Consider the following 6,693-nt stretch of genomic DNA (forward strand, 5'->3'; position numbering starts at 1 on the left):
GCAGGGAAGGTTTTTTTTTTCCCCACTATGTGCCTGGATGCGACTCCATATCACATCTTGTCGAGACTTCGTCTTCGTCACCTCCATGAGTTCGACATCGCCGACTGGCTCGAGCTTTCGTGACATTTTGGATTAAATATGAAGCGGCATCGCCCTGCCTCCCCCCACCTCATCGTTCTCCTCCCCCCTCCTCCATCAGCATGCTTCGGCCGATTCAGCACTCCTCCACCTTTTCCCCTCCCCCTTCTCCTTGTGTTAATTTATTGATGACAGCGAGGGCGACAGAGGGCCTTTACAAGGTGGCCAGAAAACCTGCTATCTCTTCACAATCACTATGGCGACGTAACGGTACCGGTGTAGAAAAACCTGTATATCCAGACTGTGGAGAGAGAAAAAACAGCATGTACGAGGTCACCGGCAGACAGCAGCAAGATCACCCTACCGCCGCCTGCAGCCAATGAGGGCGCAGCTCAGCTTCCCCCATCTCTCAGTGACTCTACATGTCAATAGAGGTTCACATGCAGCAGCAGCTGTTCCAGTGAACGCATCATTCAGATACTGAAGGCACCGTTTTTAAAACACACGCTCTGTAATAACACCTCAGATAACATGTATTTTTGTTATTGTTTTATTTATTTATTTTATAAATGTGGTATTTTTACTCCAATTCGCTTGCATTTTTGACAGCGAGTTTACTTTATTTGTTTTGGCAAAACGTACTAGGAAAAATAACCCGAAGGAATCGCAATGCACTTTAAAATCAGTTTTAAAGATTAACCCCTGGATGAATTTTGTTTCGAGGGGATGATCCAGAGTAATTAGTCTCCAAATAAACAGCAAATCGGCAAAAATAACAATGACGAGGCACAAATCTCCTCGTCCTCCTTTTGGGGGTCACAACAGCAAATCATCTGCCTCCATCTAAGCCTCTCCACTGCATCCTCTTCACTCACTCCACTAACTTCATGTCCTCTTTCACTGCATCCATAAATCTCCTCTTTGGTCTTCATCTGGGCCTCCCGTCTGGTAGTTCCTACCTCAGCATCCTTCTACCAATATATTCACTAACTCTCCTCTGTACATGTCCATACTATCTCAGTCTGGCTTCTCTGAGTTTATCTCCAAAACATCTGAAGTGCCATCACACCAAGGAGAATCTCAACATCATCTCTGCCGTCCTCTAGTTCTGCTCACTGTCTCTCCCTCAATGTCGATGTCTCCAAAATACAACGTTGCTGGTCTCGACACCATCTTTTTTTTTTTTTTTACATTACATTACATTTGGCAGACGCTTTTAACCAAAAGCGACTTACAATAGAGAACATACGCACTGCAAATAACACTTGCAAATACAAGATGCACAGGAAATATACAGAACAGTAAGCTGGGGTTCGTTTTTTTTTTTGTTTTTTTTTTTGGACAAAGACGTACACAAACGTACACACACACACACACACACATTGCATAGCCTAACTTGGTGCCTAACCTGATCTGGGGCAGCTCAAGCATCAGCGCAGTACACCTTTCTTTCTTGTACACCTTTCTTTTTAATCTTACCGATACTCTCTTATCGCACATTACCCCTGACGCTTTTCTCCACCGATTCTAACCTGCTCATTTTTTTTTTTTGCCTCTTTTCCACTCTCCGTTGCTCTGGACAGTTGACCGTGAGTTCACATCATCTTCCACCTCCTTTATCTCCATTCTGTAGCCTCACCATTCCACTCAGGTAATTCTCATTCAGGCATATGTATTCTGTCTTGGCGTCATTTCCTCCACCTGTTCGCCGCACTCACCGCACATCACAACGTCATCTGCAAACATAGTAGCTCATGAAGATTTCTGTCAAACCTCATCTGTCAGCCAGTGCAAACAAGAAGGGGCTCAGAGCTGATCCCAGATGAAGTCCACCATCCTCCACCTTGAAGTGTCACACCCTCGGCACACCTCACCACTGTTTCACAGCTTCTCAGGTAACGTTCTCAAACCGACTACTGTATCCGTAGTGCTCTTTCTTGGCATGGACCCATCCTGCTGCTATGTGACAAGGCACAAGTAGTTAGGAAAAGGTATTTAAGAATAAGAATAATAAGAATAAGAAAAACTTTATTTATCCCGAAGGAAATTGTTGTGCTTAAGCTTGCGAGAAAAAAAAAAGTGAATGGCCATAGAAGCAGTTACAGTGTAACAACTGGTGAGTGATAGGAAATATGACTTGTATTTGCAATGTATTTCATTAAGATGTTTTAAATATCTTATTGACTTATTTTCTTATTGACTTATAATTTGGTCAATACATGACTGATATACAGATATTATAATCATAGTCATTATGAATTCATAAATATAGCATGGGTTCTCATTTGTTGGTCTGGAGGAGACTCATGCACACCTTAGAGCGCTGCATCTTGTCAGCTTGGGTTCAAACCTGGAGGCAACATTGCAGCTGAGCCGCCGTCTGAATGTTAAATAAAGTTTTGTTTGCTGGAACAAAGACCTTCTCCCTCTTCATTTGGACCCATCGCCTGGCAACCCGGAGACGGCGGTCATGACTGCTTTTTCTGACCGGAGATAGAAGGAGGAAAGAGAGAAAATGAAAAAAAAAAACTGAAATGAAGACAAAACGTTAATACTTAGAAATAAAAAAACGCATTTGAAAAAAATGAATAAACAGACTTGTTTCTCATTCATTCCATTCAAATCTGTATATTGTGCACAAAAAAATTGTAAATGGCTTTTTTCCTTTGTAATTTCAACCCTAAATATCCTAAACCTACACAAAATAGTGTATTGAAGGCCATAGTATTTCCTCACCGTTTTTTGGAAAATCACCAAGACAATTAACCCCAAAAAATCCTCCAAAGAGACGTTAAAAGACATTTTTGAGACAAGTTTTTGGAAATTACATTACCATTTTTTGGAGAGGGATTAATGGAAAATTCCAAATATCTCCTTTAATTAGGAATATCAGGACTTGAACATGTTTGTGGAGGATCTCAGTCGTCCAGGTCACGGCGAATTCTCGTCGAAATCTTCTTGTCTCGGCAACCGGACCAGAATTTCTTCACCCCTCATCCGAGGGACTCGAAGAAATTCAAGTCCGGTTGCCGAGACAGGAACATTTCGACAAGAACCTCAAACTTGAAACCTACATTCCCCGATTGGAACATTTGCTGCAGGGATGTAATTGTGTGCACAACCGCCGTTACTCTTCCAGCTGGTCGTCACATTCAGATCCCAGCTGGCTTCCAGTCACAAGCAAAGGTTAATGCTGCCCGTAGTTTGACATTTAAACCAATGAAATTGCAGCGGATGTGCTCACAGACACAAGGTCACGCCCATTTCAGCAGGCTGGAAAAAACGATGGTACTGTTTCTTTAAATGATTCTGCGACCGGTCTGAATCCCTTTGCATGCAGCCTGTATGTGTGTGTGAGAGAGCTAGAGAGAGGATCAGGTGTGTTATATAAGTGTGTGTGTTATCTAAAGCAACACACTCTCAGCAGCCGTTAATATCTCGCTAATTGTGTGTGTTCGTGCTGCCTGATTAGAAGAGCTAAGCTTCTTCGGCAGGAGGAGGAGGAGGATGGAGACGGCGATGAAGCCAATGCTTGATAAATTCAGTCCGCTTCATTTGATATAATCTTAAGTAAACACGTTGATAGAAAACCGCCCAAAATGACCATCTCTGAGTGTGTCGTCATGTCACGTCACCGTGGAAATGATGAACGAGTACAAGGATCCAATGGGTACGGCAAGACATATAGCAATTTCGGACAATCGTGATTTGGATTTCTTTTGTCCGAAAGCATTTCCCGTGTTTTATTTTAGTTTTTGATCGTCCTCGCGGTTCCACCGAAACTGACCGTCATTCGAGGAAATTACATTCTGATGTTCTTTTCTGCTTAACTTTGACTTCACACACAGAGACTTTTTGTGCTCGTCGTTGCAAAAAAGCAAATGTTCTCCCGTCGTGGCCGTCGAAGCGTTGAAGACAGAGAGGACACGGATGAGAGGGGTTTGTGGTACAACTCGTGATTTAAACCACCCGTTGGTGCTGGTTAAACACCCAGAGCTGAAAGTTTGAGTTTAAAACATAATGATGGCCACACACATCGACAGCTTCAGTAAAACAAATCTAAAATTTTGCACACGCTCACCAACATATCAGGTATTCAACTGCGAGCAAATACCGTGGTCGAGGTCTACTAAGGCATTTTCGTGTTGAAATGGTTAAATCTGCAGAAATGAATCGTCATCTCTGGCTACGAAACTTTGCAAACCTGCTCGTTCTTTCTTTTTATAGATGTCGCCGCGTCACTGCCTTTCGCTCCGGTTGTTAATCTTTATTTGTCAGGATAATACAATTGTCAGCGTTTTATTCTGGCAGCGAACTGATCGGCCCGAAGGCTTCTCCCCCTCTCTCTCTCTCTCTCTCTCTCTCTGCACCGCGACGAGGTGAAGGTTTCTCCGTTTATCTCGATATTTCCGCAGATTGTCAGACACCTGACGTGTTCCGACTGCCGATGAGCCCGGATCACGCGGGTCCGCTCCGCCAACACGGCCGCCGACGGTCACAAGGTTACGGCTCCGCCGGCCGCCCCTGGTTCCTCCTCGATCCTAGAATACTCGTGTTTTTATATGAACACATTACGACAACGCGGTACGACAAAAACACGGTAGTACTCACGATACAAGTGTTTTGAATGAGTCATGGTCTTTCCCCTCGCTCTGATTGGCTGAGCTGCTCACGCTCTCGGTGTTATGTAACAGTCCATCATCACAGAATTCAGGTGCATTGTGGGACATGAGTAGGTGACCGCAGTCGCTGAGGCACAAATGTCATTCTGAGCCTAATCCCCGTCGCCAAGGCAACCAACAAGCTCTCACACACACACACACACAGGGAGATTTATAGCAAAAAAAAAAAAAAAAAGAATTATCACATGAGCTCAGGCTCCGCCCTTGCGTTGCAATGTCATTTGTGAGAGAGAAAAGTAGGAAGACTTGAAGGTGAAATGTAAGGCCAGAGGAGACGAGGAAGGAAGGAGGAAGGTGAGATGGAAGGAGGCCAGAGCGAGACTGGGAGGTAAAACGGTTGGGAAGTCGTGTGAAAGGAGGGACAGGAGGAAGTAAGGGAGACGGAGAAGAAACAAAGAGGAAACAAAGGAGGGGGAACAGAATAATCTGGGGCACTGAGGACATGTGGCCATCGCCATGACAACCAGCTCCCGCGGTGATTGGCTGCGGCCAGACCGGCTGCAGTACTACAGATGGCCGGCAGGAGGAGGCGGATGGATAGAATAGATGCGTGGAAGATTACCTTTATTTACTCGATAATGGATACATGTTGGGCGGTGTTTTGAGTCACAAAAGCTGAATTTTTTTTCATTTAAGATTTAAAACCTGTTCCAAACTCCCTCGTATCTGAGGAAGTGTACCGCTCTGGACCAAGGTGTTACGCCGGCCCCCGAGTTTGATCCAAATGAATACAATAAACAGGATAAATTGTTATATTTATTGGATGTTGGGTCGGGGGTTGACCTCTTGCATCACTGCAAGATGCACTGATGTCTAAGGTCTTCTTCTTACGGTCCAAACCGTGCCGCGGGTTATTTGGAGACCCTGAATAGACCGGGGATGTGAGTGTAAACTGATGTATAATGTGACGACCAGTCCAGCCTAAATCCTGCCCACGTACAAATATAAACCCCCACCACCCTCTGACCCCGTTTGCAGGATAAGGGTTACAGACAATGAGTGTATGACAGAGGGTTGAAAATAAAATCAGGCACAGCTCACGGATAAACTATCTCTGCCGACCTCCTGTGGCCAAAAAGTAAAGTTACAGGTGCTAGATAGATATTTGGAAGGGACGGTTTTGAAACGTAAAGTGATCGATTCAGATTCCAAATGTATAAAATGTAAGTCGTGAGGGTCACGGGTCGCAGGGGTGGACCCGGGCAGGGAACCACACCTGAGAGCAGAACCTGGGTTGAACGCGCTTTATTATGTGGAACGGCAGGTAGGGTGTCGCTGGTAAGCCCCTGGCCCCGAGACAGAGTTGCACAGGGCTGGGTCTCACCAGGACGAGTTGCAGGCAGGGTTGCAGGACGGGCCCCCAGGCAGGGGGGTGAAGCCAAGAAGGGTCACGGCAGGATCTCAGGAAAGGTCACGGCAGGGTCAGGGTCCAATGTTACACCGGCCGGCTGGGTGGGTGGGTGGGTGGGTGGGTCCGGTCGTGGCAGGGGTCCGGTTGTAGCAGTGCGGAGGTCCGGTCGTGGCAGAGCTAGCTGCATGAGTGTGCCGCTGCCCTTTATAGGGATCTTGATCAGCGGCATCTGCTGCAGCTGGCGCCGATTACAAATTGGACCCAGGTGTGATACCCTGACAGTGAGTTCTGAAAGCTCTCGCTGTTGAATAATGTTTGGCAATTTAATCGTGCGAAAAAAATGTGTATTTCCTTCATTATGTTTGTTGTTATGTTTAGGTTAATTGGGGTAATTGAAAAAAAGATGCAAATTAGGATGATGATTTTAAAATGCTTGATGAGTATTCCACAAGCCTGCATTTTAAAGTGCAAAAGCTGTATTTTAGATTGAAGAGTTGAGAAACACACTTTGGACCGTTTTTTTAAGAGTCCAGAGCTCAAAGTAATTGAATGTAGGTGCAAGGATTCGGTTCTCGATGAAAT

Source organism: Fistularia commersonii, chromosome 36 (assembly GCF_037954325.1).
Source record: "Fistularia commersonii isolate RoL2024-O1a breed Wild chromosome 36, RoL_Fcom_v1.0, whole genome shotgun sequence".
NCBI classification, from domain to species: domain Eukaryota; kingdom Metazoa; phylum Chordata; class Actinopteri; order Syngnathiformes; family Fistulariidae; genus Fistularia; species Fistularia commersonii.